General features: G+C 43.7%; 1 protein-coding gene across 7 annotated transcripts in view; it reads right to left on the bottom strand.

Annotated features, from left to right (window-relative positions):
• The window catches only part of rasal2 (RAS protein activator like 2), a 351,759-nt gene that overhangs the window by 150,066 nt on the left and 186,443 nt on the right, over window positions 1–15,250 (bottom strand). The gene's annotated exons all lie outside the window — the stretch shown is intronic.

The following is a 15,250-nucleotide window of genomic DNA, read 5'->3' as shown; positions in this document are numbered from 1 at the left end:
AGAGGGGTTCACCGGCGGGCTGAGTCGCAATCAGCGCCGCAGACGGAGGCAGAGTGAGAGGGAGAGGTGTGCTGCTGTAAAACAGACCCCGCGCATACCAAAAGGAGTATTGTTTTTGTTCTCTCTTGCCAATAAAACTGATTTGTAACTAAACAGACGAGTGAACCGTTTTATGTTCTGCTAGTCAGATCCTTGAACCTGTTCCCTTGTAACGCACAGTCACAGGGAGAATGTGCAAACTCCATTCACACAGCACCTGTAATCAGGGTCGACCCCAGAATCTGCCGTTGTAAGGCAGCAAATCTACCGCTGCGCCATTGTACCGCCACCAGCTGTAGCAATAAGTTAATTTTTATTACTGCAAGCCAAAAATACTAAAGGCTACACGTTACGTTGTTTAACAGAGTATCATTGTGCAAGTGTCAGTAGAAACAACTGCTGGTCAATTTCAGTGGCCACCCACAGTTAAAGTAGCAGCTGCGTTAAGCAACAATGGTGTCCGATTACTGCAGGGCGGTTACATGGAAATAGATTTCTCCCTCTGGACTGTTTTTGTTTCAAAGACAGCTTCTTTCCCCGCTTGCCAATTTCCAAGGTAACTTTTACGTGGTTCTTCAGTTCCCGATCAAAATTCTGTTGTTATCAATTTTGCCTGAGTAATTCAATTAGTTCATAATAGTTTAATTTTAACAATAGTTCAAATAGCTTAATTCGTCACAGATTATATGCATTATATTGTTGAAAATCAAGGAAAGGAAACTCAGAGATGGAAAGAGAGCCAGAAAGAAAACCAGAGAGGGCAAAAGAGACAGACAGGGAATAGACAAAATCCTAGTTTTTGAAAAAATGTATTTCTTTGTGTAAAAGAGGAAATACCTGTGGAACTTACACACTACAATCTTATGAGAAATACCAAATGTCCCCAAGTGTATCAAAATCAAGTCTGAGATCTGAGATAAATATTTGAGTCTAAATGCCTGCCCTAATCCTGTGACTAATCTATTTTTGGGGATGAGGAAGCGTAGATGGAGATAATGGAGTAAAAAAAAGAGATAGACTTGGCAACATGTTCGGCAAATATGTTGTGGCCTGTTCCTGTGCTATACTGTTCCATGGTCATAAAAACCCGTCAATTTTCAGCAATGCAGCAGATGAATCAATTCCCAGTCTACTGAGCAATACAAATAGAATTGAATCTCAATCTATAACTTGCATTACTGTACAGACATCACAAAGGAATTATGGAGTGAAGAAAATCACCCCCACGAGAAACTGTTTGTCCATGTAAAAGTAAGCACCAAAGAAAATGATGAAAAACACAGCACTAAGAACAATAATCAAACCAATATTTCAGTCCAGAGTTTACCGCACTTGTGGATAAATTCCATCAAGTTACTTTAACCAATCCAAGATAAAATTAGATGAATAAGTGGCATGTTGCAGTTTATATGGTACTTATTCTATAACTAAAGGAATAAGGGACTATTTATGTGTTCAAGAAGGAACTGCAGATGCTGGAAGATCGAAGGTACACAAAAATGCTGGAGAAACTCAGCGGGTGCAGCAGCATCTATGGCTCCATCGCTCCATAGATGCTCCATCGCTCCATAGATGCTCCATCGTTCCTTCGCTCCATAGATGCTGCTGCACCCGCTGAGTTTCTCCAGCATTTTTGTGTACCAAGGGACTATTTATACCAGGTACAAAATATTGCAGATTCTAGACTTGCCTCTAATGAAACACAAATAATCCAAAATCACAACTAATTGCATGCAAGTACATGGATATAACGCACTAGCACACAGCAAGGTATGGGGGAGTGGGGGAGGGGAAACTAAGATGTCACCTAACTGCCTCCAACTGATATCAGAGAAGTACATGTGTAAAATGGGTGGCTTGGTTCAGGGCTGAGGGCAAAGTACATCCTGTGGCCCTTGGTGGTGGAGCAGTTTGGCCCTTTCTGAACCATCATACTTCATAAATCAAGTGGAGCGGAACTCTACACTAGTGATTGAGATTGCTTCACTCCTTCTCACAGCCAGGTCAGGGGAGATATGGCCTTAACACATGCCTTGATACAGCCTCGGAGCAGTTCCACACTGACTGTCCGACTGCCCTCGACAGAGAGTACACTTTTCTATCTCTCTGATGGTCACTGATTTGGGTGTGCACCCTTCTTTTTTGTGCTGATGCCTTCGACAAACTGCTTCTCTATTTGCTGGGCCAAGCATCTGGAACAGAAAGAGTCATTAAGGAGGATAAAGAAAAGAGTGTTTGAGAGAATGAATAAGACAGCACTAGGCAATGATGACCAAGACCAAGACCTAAATATCACAGCAGAGACCTAATATTGAGTAAATCACAATTCGGGCAGGATCCTGTCGGGTGCTAACTTTACGGAGTTTGTACGTTCTCCCCGTGCCCGCGTGGGTTTTCCCCGGGTGCTCCGGTTACCTTCCACACTCCAAAGATGTACAGGTTTGTAAGTTAATTGGCTTCGGTCAAAAAAAGATTGTAAATTGCCCCTGGTGTGTGGGATGGTGCTAGTGTGCAGGGATCATTGGTTGACACGGGCTCGGTAGGCCAAATGGCCTGTTTCTGCACTGTATCTCTATAACAAAATCTTGCTTTTACATGCTCCTTTCCTCAATTGTTCTATCTTCATCAAGAGTAATAGACCGCCAACAAAGCCCACTGTAATTCCAACTCCCACAAAAATCTTGAAAGCACTTCTTTCTCCAATGCTCTCTGTAAGAACCATCCTTCCAGCTTTTCTACCTCCACACCATTGAACTTTTTTTTGCTGTTGCCAGCCGGGCAACTTCGGCAGCTTTTTAGGTTGCTGAAAGACAGTTTAGGTGGTCATTTAAGACGGTTTGCATGATGTGTGCGATAATGTGCTCGGACGAAGTGCGCAGTTACCAGTCGGAGTTATGCTCAATGAAGCATTCACATATTATTTCTGCTTCAAATAAAGTCACAAAGTAAACGTATTCACCAATCAAGCTATGATATATACCACAATGACATGCAGCAAAATTATAATAAAGTATATAAAGTGTCTCAATTCTTTTTACACATTTCAAATTAATGTAATTTCTATTATTTCTTTCCACTTCCAAACAAAAATGTGGTTGGATTATTCAGCGTATGATCAACCTCGGTGGGACAAAGCGCAGGCTTGGCGATCGCTTCGCACAACACCTCCACTCAGTTCGCAATAACCAACCTGATCTCCCGGTGGCTCAACACTTCAATTCCCACTCCCATTCCGAATCCGACCTTTCTGTCCTGGGCCTCCTCCATGGCCAGAGTGAGGCCCACCACAAATTGGAGGAACAGCACCTCATATTTTGCTTGGGTAGTTTACACCCCTTAAGTCCAAGTCAAGAGAGTTTTATTGTCATGTGTCCAGGATAGGACAATGAAATTCATGCTTGCTGCAGCACAACAGAATATGTAAACATAATACAGAACAGGAGATAAAAGTTCAGTATGTCTATATACCATATACCATACATATACACAATAAATAAACAGGTAAAGTGCAATAGGCTGTTATTTTTCAGAGTTTAGAGTTTGGTGGTGGATGGTCCACTCCAGTTTAAATTCCATTTGGAATATGTTTGGAGGACCAGGAAACCACGAAGCAAGAGTTACTCCAGGGAGTTACTCCAGCTCCAGGGAGTGATTCTGTGTTGGTTTTCAGCGGTCGCGGCGAGGCGGCGACCGGACAGCAAAGGTGGCCAGATCTCCCACAATGCAAAGGGAGGGAGAAAGTGCCTGGCGCCGACCAGTTGCCGTGGCAGTGCGCATGTGCAGGGCGGCACATGCACACAACCACGGCAGATGATGCGCTGGCCGTGGTTGTGCTCATCTGCAGGGGGAGGATGTGCAGGCCGTGGCAGTGCACATGTGCAAGGCGGCCGGCGGATGAGGAGCAGGCGGAGAGCGGAGTGTGGAGAACTGGTGGCCCGGGCGGAGACGGAGAGTGACAGAGAGAGAGATAGAGAGGGGCCTGCTCAGAGTTGAACGATAGGTGTTTGCCAAGCCAGGCAAAATGGCACGGGTTTTAGATTGCCCGGCAGGATTTTAGGTCGCCATTGACACCCGGGCAACCGTTAATTTCAAGCCCTGAACTAATCCAACACAAATTAAGAAAAAAAATAAAGTCTGTCCAGATGAGGAGCCAATTTAGCAAAATATGCTTCATGACAAATTGGAATAATGCCGAATAGAAATTGGATATGGATTACGTGCAGACAAATAAGTGCTGGTCTTGGTGTCATGTTCTGCACAGACATGTGAGCCAAAGGGCCAATTCTTATGCTATTCTTATTCTACGTTCTAAAACAAAATATACATATGATTCAGAGAGACACATCTACTGTTTAATGCATAGCTACCATGATTATGCAGAGAAGAAACAAATGCATTTGGCAAGGATATTTTACCTTCCCAAGGGTTTTATAAAATTCTGCATTTAAAGGTCAATCAAGTACCTGACAAAAACAGACAACAATTTGAAAGATTCAAGGCTCAGAAATAGGATACAGAAAGAATTTAGAGTCTTATGGGGTTTTTTTATGAACAAACTCAAAAGCAATCTCAAACATGTCAAATTGAATCAAACAAAAATTAAATAAAGATATTTAAAAAAGTTAATCAGAAAAATTACCTCATAGAAAAATCTGTAGAGAAAAAAACCTGATATCAAGAAAGACGAGGATAATTACTATGCTCACCATTCATAAACAGATAACTCATTGGGAGAACAATTCCAAAGATGAATGGCCCAGTTTTCCACGACAGAATTTTACATATTCTTAGCTCATAAATGAAACTTCAGTTAATTTGCAGAGGGACGTTTCCATAATCCTTTTATTATCCCAGGTTCACAGAGCAGATAAATATCTGCACAACAAGCTAATTTTAAACTAATCAGTACATTTTGCAGTTTCAGTGTTAGGTTTCAGTTTGTGAGAAACTCTGATTCATTTTAGGTTGCCCGACTAGAAAAGCCAGAAATGTTTATCAACGAACTAATCATACAGAACACTGAGATAATTTACCAAAATAGCAAGAGCATTCTTTTTTAGAGAGACAAGTCAGCTGCAAAGTGAATGATCCAGTTTACCGCAGATGGATTAAGGCTGCCCTAATTAGGTCCTCTTTGAAGTTGTTATAAAAAGGAAATAGAAAGGCAACTTCATTGTGTAGCATTTCAAATTACCTTCCCCCATCTAATTCCCTTGTTTCCTATTTCTGTCAAGGACACTGGTAGTCAAAGATCTTATAGCTGGTAGTACTCCAAAGGCGGTGATTACCAGGTGATTAAACTGTGAAATTAGAAATTATATTAACCAATTTTACACATCTTCGTCTTTGCCGCCTATACATATGTACATTTTGTTCCATCTTGGCAGAGATCTCACTGAATTATAGTGATTTCAGCAAGAGGAATACTGAAGATGGCAGACCACCAGAACTAGCTCACCCACCAGAACCCTACCATCTTCCGGAACAAGCAGGAGATGCTACATCCCAACTACAATTCGGCCTGAGCTTCCAGACCTATGGAGGCGACTGATGGAATTTACACAAAATGCCTGTTCGCCAGGAACGTGTTGATTCAAGAGTGCATCTCGAGAGATGGTAAGTAAAATGAAAAGACCACAGACCACTGTTATTCACAGAAACTCTGTGCAAGGAAATCCATTGCATTAAAGAGTGACATAAGAACATGTCTGTGCACATATCCCCCTGCTTCAGGGATGTGTGGAATGGAGACATTGTGACTGTTGCCCCACCTTCCCCCCCCCCCACCCCTCCCCCCTCAGTAATGTTGTGTTTTTCAATGCCTTCACAGCCAACAAGGCTGCAGGAAGCAAACAATAGTTCCAGAAATTGTAAGGGTGAATGCAAAGTGAATGATCCATGATAAATACCTTCTGGAAAGAAAATCAAAGGACTACTTGTGTTCTCTCTGCTGCAGCCACTGTGAAAATCAGGAGAGAACATTGGTAGAGAACATTGGCAGAGAATAGGAATTCTCTCCAATTAACAAATCAGAACCACAAGGTGCTCCATTTATGTACAGAGTCAATTGCATAAGTGCACTGCAAAATACCGGCCGGCCAGAATCAGCTCCAGCACTAATGACAGAGTATTTGTTTCAAAATTATTTTTTATAAAATTCAATACCATGTCTAAATTAAGTGTAACTTAACAGCAAAATGTAATGCCTGTCATTGTGAGTGACTTTTACAAGAACCATGGCTTAAACAATACTATTCAAAGGAATTTTCCCTCAAAACAATGATTTAAAACATAACCTCTTGGGTAAATTCTACACTCCCAGGATGGTAAATTACATGGTTTTTGCGTTCAGTATATAATCATAATCCAGAAAACAGATTGATTAAGATTTATAAATGATGATGTGTAAATTGGAAGTAAATTATTCTTCATATTAATTTTTTTTCCCAGTAAAATGGGCACAAATATAAAATACACCCCGAGACGATATTGCAAGTTTATATTAAAAATGAAAATATCAATAAATATTATAAATTAATCCAAATACAAAATAAATTTTCATTAGAAAATGTTATTTTTGTTACTTTCTTCATACACCAACGTATTGGAAGTTTCCAACCTCATCTACTGCATCCGCTGCTCTAGATGTCAGCTCATTTACATCGGTGAGACCAAGCGTAGGTTGGGCGATCATTTCGCCGAACACCTCCGCTCAGTCCGCAATAACCTACCTGACCTCCCGGTGGCTCAGCACTTCAACTCCCCCTCCCATTCCCAATCCGACCTCTCTGTCCTGGGTCTCCTCCATTGCCAGAGTGAGCAACAGCGGAAATTGGAGGAACAGCACCTCATATTCCGTCTGGGGTCCTTGCGTCCTTATGGCATTAACATTGAATTCTCCCAATTTGGCTAGCCCGTGCTGTCTCCTCCCCTTCCTTAACCCTCTAGCTGTCTCCTCCCACCCTCCCATCCGCCCGCCCTCGGGCTCCTCCTCCTCCTCCCCTTTCCTTCTTTCTTTCCCCACCCCCCATCAGTCTGAAGAAGGGTTTCGGCCCGAAACGTCGCCTATTTCCTTCGCTCCATAGATGCTGCTGCACCCGCTGAGTTTCCCCAGCAATTGTGTGTATCTTGGAAATGCCTGTAGTTCTTTCTGCTATCAAGTAACAAATATTCAGCTGCAAAAATCCACATCACATCATACCATCCCAATTTTCCCTATAATCGATCACCCTCACTACCTACCTCTCTGATGTCAGTAAATTCAGGCAACATAACTGGTGACTCCCTGACTGTGCTCTAATGGTGGAGTCTAAATGGAGTGCTTTGAAACAGCATGCTGGTGCCTCATATCTCCAGTCACCCAGGCTGGATTCACACCTTGATGCTGTTGATGTAAAGTTTACACATTCTCACTGTGGCAGCCTGGGTAGTCCAATTTCCTTTTCCAAGCCATACAAACGGTCATAAGTTAATTGATACGTTTATTATGTAAAATACTCCTCAGTGGAGATAAATAACAGCAGAATCAAAGAGAAGTTAGTGGGCGTGTGAGAATGATGGCTTTACGAGGAAATATGAGCAGGGATGGAACTGATGGGATTGCTCTGTTTGGAGTCGGAATGCCCAAATGAGCTACAGCACCACCTACTGTGTTGTAATGCAAATTCCACATCAATCATGTCTAGTGCACAACATTTTTAAACCTTTAGAATCAAAATCAGCATAATGAAATTGATCAGAAAGTATTTTCTGTAAATCCAGATTCCGCTTAATGAGGTTTTTTTTTCCAGCACAAGCATCAGTGGAGTAGGAATTTCTATAAGTACACTTTCCTTGCAATGGACGCGACACTCAATGGCCCGCAGATTGGAAATGAAAGCAGCTATGGGTGGATGAGGCTAGTTCTCATCATTAGCAGTAGTTCAACGGATCACTCTCAGCCTATTGTCTTTTTTTTACAGTATCAATACCATGCGCTGATTTGCATTTCTGGAGGAATGACTTGCATCTCTGACTTTAGAAAGTGCAGCAACATCACATTGCCTTCATCTCATGACTGAATGAAATGAAGGAAGGCGGGTCGGCTGTTGAAACTCTTCACGTACCTCACGGGCAGAAAGAAGACAGACACTCCATTGTATTGCTCTGTGTTCCTGGATGTCTGAAGTCACTCATATTTGCTGTATACTCCCTGCATGCCTTAAGGATTAGTCACAACTGGGCAAGGTTATGGCCACTAGGGATCGAAAACCACGGCCCCAAATCTTTCAGAAAACACCACTCAAACACCTGCTGAGCTCGAATGAAGGTCCCAGAGATAAATATCTCCCTCCTCTTGTCTGTTTAGCTGTTCAGCAGTGAAGACTCCATATTTTCAGTGGTATTCAATAACACTTTGATTCCTGTTGTGCCTATTAATGTTGCAAAATAAAGATTTTTTTTTAACTTTCACTGGCAGATTAATGGCCAGGAAAGAAAAACAAAACCTCCTGTTGACCAATTATGCCGCAAATTCACTTAGAATATGATTTCTGCTTTTCACTGAATTTCATGCTATACTGTAAATAGAACTTACTGCATGCAGTGAGACTTTAACAAACCACAGTTCAACTAATGAAAATGAAGGCATCAGACAGAAACCAGGCACCATCTGGTTATAAATTAACTTTACATTACAAATATTTGCTCACTGTATTCAACGTGTACTACAATTGTTTTCTGTGTCCGCCATGCACTGTGTATAGGCTCATTATTAATTATTTGAAGAATAGAACAAAAAAGTGTACGTAAACTGCCTATTGATCTCATGGTTTGGTTGGGGGGCGGGGGGGGAGGCGGGGGGAGAATATTGAACAAAATCCTTACCACATCTTTCTCCAACTAATGAGAGGGACAGGACAGATTTACACATGGACAGAGAATCCATAGATCAAAGCTGATCTAACATACTTATCCCAAGAATATTTGGTTATTGGATAAGACGCCTATTTACGTCACATCTCGGTTTAAGATAAAAGATCCAAGCAGAGGAAAAGTGGTTATGCTGTACTGGCCATCTTTGGGTTACAAGCTTACTTACATACGTACAGACATGCATACATACTGTAACCTCCCATAATATTAATAAATCCAAAACACTTTAGTATACAGGCCCGTACAAAGCTTTTCAAAAAGGGGGGTGGCATGACAGGATTACAAAAAACTTAATGTGAAATAATGTGTGCGCTGCACACATCACAAGCGCGAAGCGTGAAGTCCCTCGATGCCGGGGTCCAAGGCCCGCTTAAAGGCCCTGGGAGCTCTGGGGTTTTAGATGCTCTCTGATCCATTCTGAGCCTTGTTTTGGAGCATTTTTGCACCAAATTTATGACCAATATTTCAGAAATTAACAGGAATCTGAGGTAGCTTTTTCACACAAAGGGTGCTTGGTGTATGTAACGAGCTGCCAGAGGAGGTAGTTAAGACTGGGACTATCCTAATGTTTAAGAGACATTTGGACACGTACACGGATAGGACAGATTTAGATGGATATGGACCAAACGAGTGTGAGTGGGACTAGTGTAGATGGGACATGTCGGTCGGTGTGGGCAAGTTGAACTGAAGGGCCTGTTTTCACACTGCATCATTCTATGACTAAAAAGGGAAGAAGAAAAATGCATGTAGATAAGTAGAGCAGATTTGAAAGAGGAGTGAAATGTAAAGGCAGAGAGAGGTTTATGGGTGGAAAGGAACATAGGAAAGGAGGGGGGAGAGTTGGCTTGGGCAGATGGGTGAAGGGAAAATAGTCACAAAGTGCTGGAGTAACTCAGCGGGTCAGGCAGCATCTGCGGAGAATATGAATAGATGACATTTCACAGAATGCTGAAGTAACTCAGCGAGTCAGGCAGCATCTGTGGAGAACATGGATAGGTGACATATCACACAGTGCTGGAGTAACTCAGTGAGTCAGGCAGCATCTGTGGAGAACATGGATAGGTGACATGTCACAGAGTGCTGGAGTAACTCAGTGGGTCAGGCAGCATTTCTGGAGAAAAGGTATAGATTATAGTTCGGGTCAAGACCGTTCTTCAGTAATATTCATGATGTGCCATGCATAGACATTCCTGAATGTTACCCAAACCATCGTGAGCTACTTTGTTACGGTGCTTGCCCTCTCCTATAACGTCTCCGCTGCCTTGGGTGATGCAGGACAGGACGCAAGCTTTGGGACATGGTGTGAAGCTGTTGCCGTCTGTCCCAGCCTGGTAAAAACCTGAATGGAGTGGATTTGGAGAGGATGTTTCCACTAGTGGGAGAGTCTAGGACCAGTGGCCACAGCCTCAGAATTAAAAGATATTCCTTTAGGAAGGAGATGAGCAGGAATTTCTTAAGTCAGAGGGTGGTGAACTGTGGAATTCATTGCCACAGACAGCTGTGGAGGTCAAGTCACTGGACATTTTTCAGGAGGAGATTGATAGATTCCTGATTGATAGGGGTGTCAGAGGTAATGGGGAGAAGGCAGGAGAATGGGTTTGAGAGGGAAAGATAGAGTCAAAGGGTAATACAGTGTGGAAACAGGCCCTTCGGCCAAGCATGTCCCATCTGCACTAGTCCCACCTGCCCACGTTTGATCCATATCCCTCCGAACCTGTCCTATCCATGTACCTGTCTAACTGTTCCTTAAATGTTGCAATAGTCTCTGCCACAACTACCTCCTCTGGCAGCTTGTTCCATACACCTACCACCCTTTGTGTGAAAAACATACCCCTCAGATTCCTATTAAATCTTTGGTGAGGTGTATAAAATCATGATTTTATACACCTCTATTAGATCATCCCTCAGCCTCCTGGGCTCCATGAAATAGAGTCCCAGCCTACTCAACCTCTCCGTATAGCTCTGGCCCTCTAGTCCTGGCAACATCCTCATAAATCTTCACTGTACCCTTTGCAGTTTGATGACATCTTTCCTATAACATGGTGCCCAGAACTGAACACAGTACTCTGAATGCGACCTCACCAACTTCTTACGCAACTGCAACATGACCTCCCAACTTCTATACTCACCCGACCCGCTGAGTTACTCCAGCACTCTGAAGCGTCACAGAACAGGGCAAGATTAGCAAGTTTGCTGATGATACAGAAGTGAGTGGTTTTGCAGATAGTGAAGATGGTTGTGAAAGATTGCAGCATGATCTGGATCAATTAGCCAGGTGGGCAGAGGAATGGTTGATGGTTGCATGATTCCTTGAAGGTCGTGTCACAGGTATATCAGGTGGTCAAAAAGTATTTTGGCACTTTGGTCCTCATCAGTCAGAGTATTGAGTATAGAAGTTGGGAGCTCATGTTGCAGTTGTATTAGACGTTGGTGAGACCGCGTTTAGAATATTGTGTTCAGTTCTGGGCACCATGTTATAGGAAAGATGTCAACCTGAAAAGAGTACAGAGATTCCCATCCTGGTCCAATCAGGGTTTTGTCATCCACAAACTTGAGAAGCTTGACAGAGGTGTCTGTGGAGGTGCAGTCATTGGGTGTGAAGTGGTGATTGGAGTGGAGTGGTGATTGGAGTGGGGTGGGTGTAGAAGGGCCCAGTCTTTGCAGACTGAGGTCAGGCTGTGAGTGGGTGTGAAGTGGTTGGGTGGGAAAGGTTCCACTCTTTTCATACTGGAGTCTTGACTTAGGTAGGTGTGAAGTGGTGAATGGGAAGGAGAGGGTGCAGGGTTTATTCTTTGCAGACTGGGGTCTGGCTGTGTTTGTTGGGGAGGGGGTTTCAGGATTACGTTTCTGATTTTCAAGCCTGCAGTAATACTCATTCAGGTAGTTCGTCAGCTGACGATTGTCCAAAGAGCGGGGGCTTTCCTCTTATAGCTGGTGATTTCTTGCATGCCCTTCCAAACTGAAGAAAAATGAGGACTAGCTGAGAACTTGCTCCTCAACTTCTCAGAGTATCTTTCCTTGGCAGCTCTGATTCCTCTTCTCAGCGCTTTATCGATTAGGCTATCTTTTAACTCTTTAATGATTAGGCTATCGGCTTGACGCATATTTGCCCCCAGCACCCCCCCGATCTCAAAATGGAAATGTTACATCTGTATATAATGATCTCATTAAAATGTGTATTTATGTCACAAAGTATGGAATTCATATTTTTCAGTATTGTTATCGAAAAGAAAGCAGTTCCAGTTGTTTGATATTATTTGATATTGTTTAATATTATTCATATGGAGGAGAAAATATAATAGCTCTAAAACCTACCTTAATTTTGCAATCTCAGTCAAGATAATCCCCCTTTCTCTCTCCCCTCTCCATGACTCTCTCCTCTCCCTTCCCCTCTCTCATCCCCCCCTCTTTCTTGCGGGGGGGGGGCGAAGATGAAGGTGGCGCGGGTCCAACGGGGGCCAATCGGGCGGGGGGGGGGATGAAGGTGGCGTGGGCCCCGTGGAGGTGGCGGGGACCCAGCGGGTGTCAGTGGGGGTGGCGTGGGCCCAGCGGGGGTGGCGTGAGCCCAGCGGGGATGGCGTAGACCTAGTAGGGGTCAGCGGGGGTGGCGTGGACCCAGCGGGGGTGGCGTGGGCCCAGCGGAGGTCAGCGAGGGTGGCGTGGACCCAGCGGGGATCAGCGGGGGTGGCGTGGGCCCAGCAGGAGTGGAGTGAGCCCAGCGGGGATGGCGTAGACCCAGCGGGGGTCAGCGGGAGTGGCGTGGACCCAGCGGGGGTGGTGTGGGCCCAGCAGGGGTCAGCGAGGGTGGCGTGGACCCAGCAGAGGTCAGCAGGGGTGGCGTGGGCCCAGCGGGGATGGCGTGGGCTCAGCGGGGGTGGCGTGGGCCCAGCGGGGGTGGCATGAGCCCAGTGGGGGTGGCGTGGGCCCCGGGGGGGTCAGCGGGGGTGGTGTGGAGGGAAGATGGCTTGTGCCCCGGCGGCGGGGGGAGGCGATGGGAGCGGGCTCCCCCGCAGCAGCGACTGGTGTTGGGGTTACAGCCGTTGGGTTCAGATTCAGCCACTCCTGCCCGGGGACGAGAGAACAAAGTGGAAACGTTGATTTTTTTTTTTTTCCGATTTGCTTTTTTTTGGTGACTTTTTTCTTAAGGGGAAAAAAGGGGGGTGCGATCGCACCCAATGCACCCCCCCTTCGGACAGGCCATGGTATAAATGTTCATTTCAATGAGTGTAAATGTCTCTCTTTTTATCTCTCACGCTCTCCACTTTTAGCAATTGTTCTTTCTTATCAATCATATGCACTTTTGAAGTCATTCATTACAATATCACGGAGCTTTGATTACCATATTGAGCGATTTTTAATGTCTTTTTAGAATTATGGACAAAATCAACATGGACATCTGACTAAACAAAAACCGTTCACTAACTGGGGACAGCTTGCATTTTATAACATGAAGCCCAGAGGGTTTTGTATAATGACTGTTAAAGTCTACGGCATTACAAATACATTAACGATACTCAGGCAAATGATAATCAAATTATTGCTTCAACACTTTCATTCTGTCTTCTGTCCCATGGAACAATTCAATTAATTAATTTTTGCTCTTTTAATCTTAATTTCTCCATCTGACTGGAAATAAACATCTGGAATTTGTCTGGGACAATATTAAAAATACCAATCAAGAATAGTTATGCATTACAGGCATGTAATGTAACTACGTAATGAGTAGAAACATGAACGGATCAGAGCTCAAACACACATGATTTGTAAAGTTTCTCAGATTGCTCTGACTAAAGATGAAGGACCGTTTGTTAATTCTCGTTAGAGCAAAGAGCATTCCCAAGAAAGTTCCCAAATTAAATGACTACTGATTCATACCTTTCTACTGCTAGACAAATGGGAAAGTTTACAAATTAATTTCCTAAAAGGCATCTGTGATGCATTCATGCATATTCATGTATGTGTTAATGAGTTGGTGTTCCAAGATGGAGTACAGAAGCCCGTTGTCCCGGTTGCCCCATGAGAACTCTGATGTGGGAAGTGAGAACTCAATCTACACACTGCAAGTCACAGATGAAGACTTTTCAGTGACTGCAACAGAAATTGCAGCAGAAACAAAGAAAGGCACTGTGCTGTAGTGGGTCTATGAACAGACATTGAACGGTTGGACTGAAATCGACAGTGGATTGAACTCAGTTCTGAACTCAGAGCTGAAGCCTTTCCATAATCGACGCCATGAATTATGATGTGAGCAAGGATGCATTAAGTTGGGTTACAGAGTGGTGGTACCAGAGTCTTTGAGAAACAAAATTATGAATGAACTTCATGCCAAACATCCTGGCATAGTAAGCCTGAAGTCAATTGCCAGAAGTTTTGTGTATTGGCCTGGTGTTGACAGTCATATTGAGTCACTGGTGAGCAAATGTAATGTCTGCCAAAATTGCCGGAGTAAACCACTGCAACCCTGGTCATGGCCAAGTAGACCTTTTCAGAGAGTTCGTAGATTTTTGTGAAAAGGGTAATGATCACTTTCTGGTACTAGTAGATAGTCATTCCAAATAGATTGAGGTTAAGCATATGGGGTCAAGTACCATAGATGAGTTGAGATCCATTTTTGCATGCCATAGTTTACTGGAAGAACTTGTTTCTGATAACGGGCCTCAGTTTCGTTCAGAACGGTTCAAAGAGTTCATGCAGTGGAATGCTGTAAAACTTGTTCCCCCTTGCCATCCAGCCTCCAATGGCACAGCGGAAAGGTCTGTTAGAGTTGTCAAAGATGCTCTCAAGAAACAGGTTTTGCAGGGTAGTTCAAAGCTCAGCATGAAACATCATTTGTCTAGTTTCTTGCTGAAGTACAGAACTACACAACGGGTTACTCACCTGCAGAACTGTTGGTGAAGAGAAGGCTAAGAATACGCCTAAATCTAGTTCAACCCAATTTGGCCTTGAGAATTGAGCAAAAACAGTTGTCAAAAACACCATTTTGACTCCCACAAAAAGGAGAGGTACTTCAAGCCAGATGAGCAGGTTCATGTTCTCAGTCCTCCCAACAAGTCCAGTCGAGACAACTGGAATGTTGGGAAAATAGTGGAAGTGTGTGGAACAAAAAAATACTTAGTTGAAGTTGGAGATAGGATCAAAAGTGTTCATGTTGATCAAATGATTCCAGCCAAAGATGAACCAAAAACTGAGCATGAAGTCAAGTCAAGTTTATTTGTCACATACAAGATGTGCAGTGAAATGAAAGTGGCAATGCTCGCGGACCTTTGTGCAAAAGACAAACAACCAAACAACCAAACAA

This window comes from Amblyraja radiata, chromosome 10 (assembly GCF_010909765.2).
Source record: "Amblyraja radiata isolate CabotCenter1 chromosome 10, sAmbRad1.1.pri, whole genome shotgun sequence".
Classification (NCBI taxonomy): Eukaryota; Metazoa; Chordata; class Chondrichthyes; order Rajiformes; family Rajidae; genus Amblyraja; species Amblyraja radiata.
This window is presented reverse-complemented; position numbering and strand designations above follow the sequence as displayed.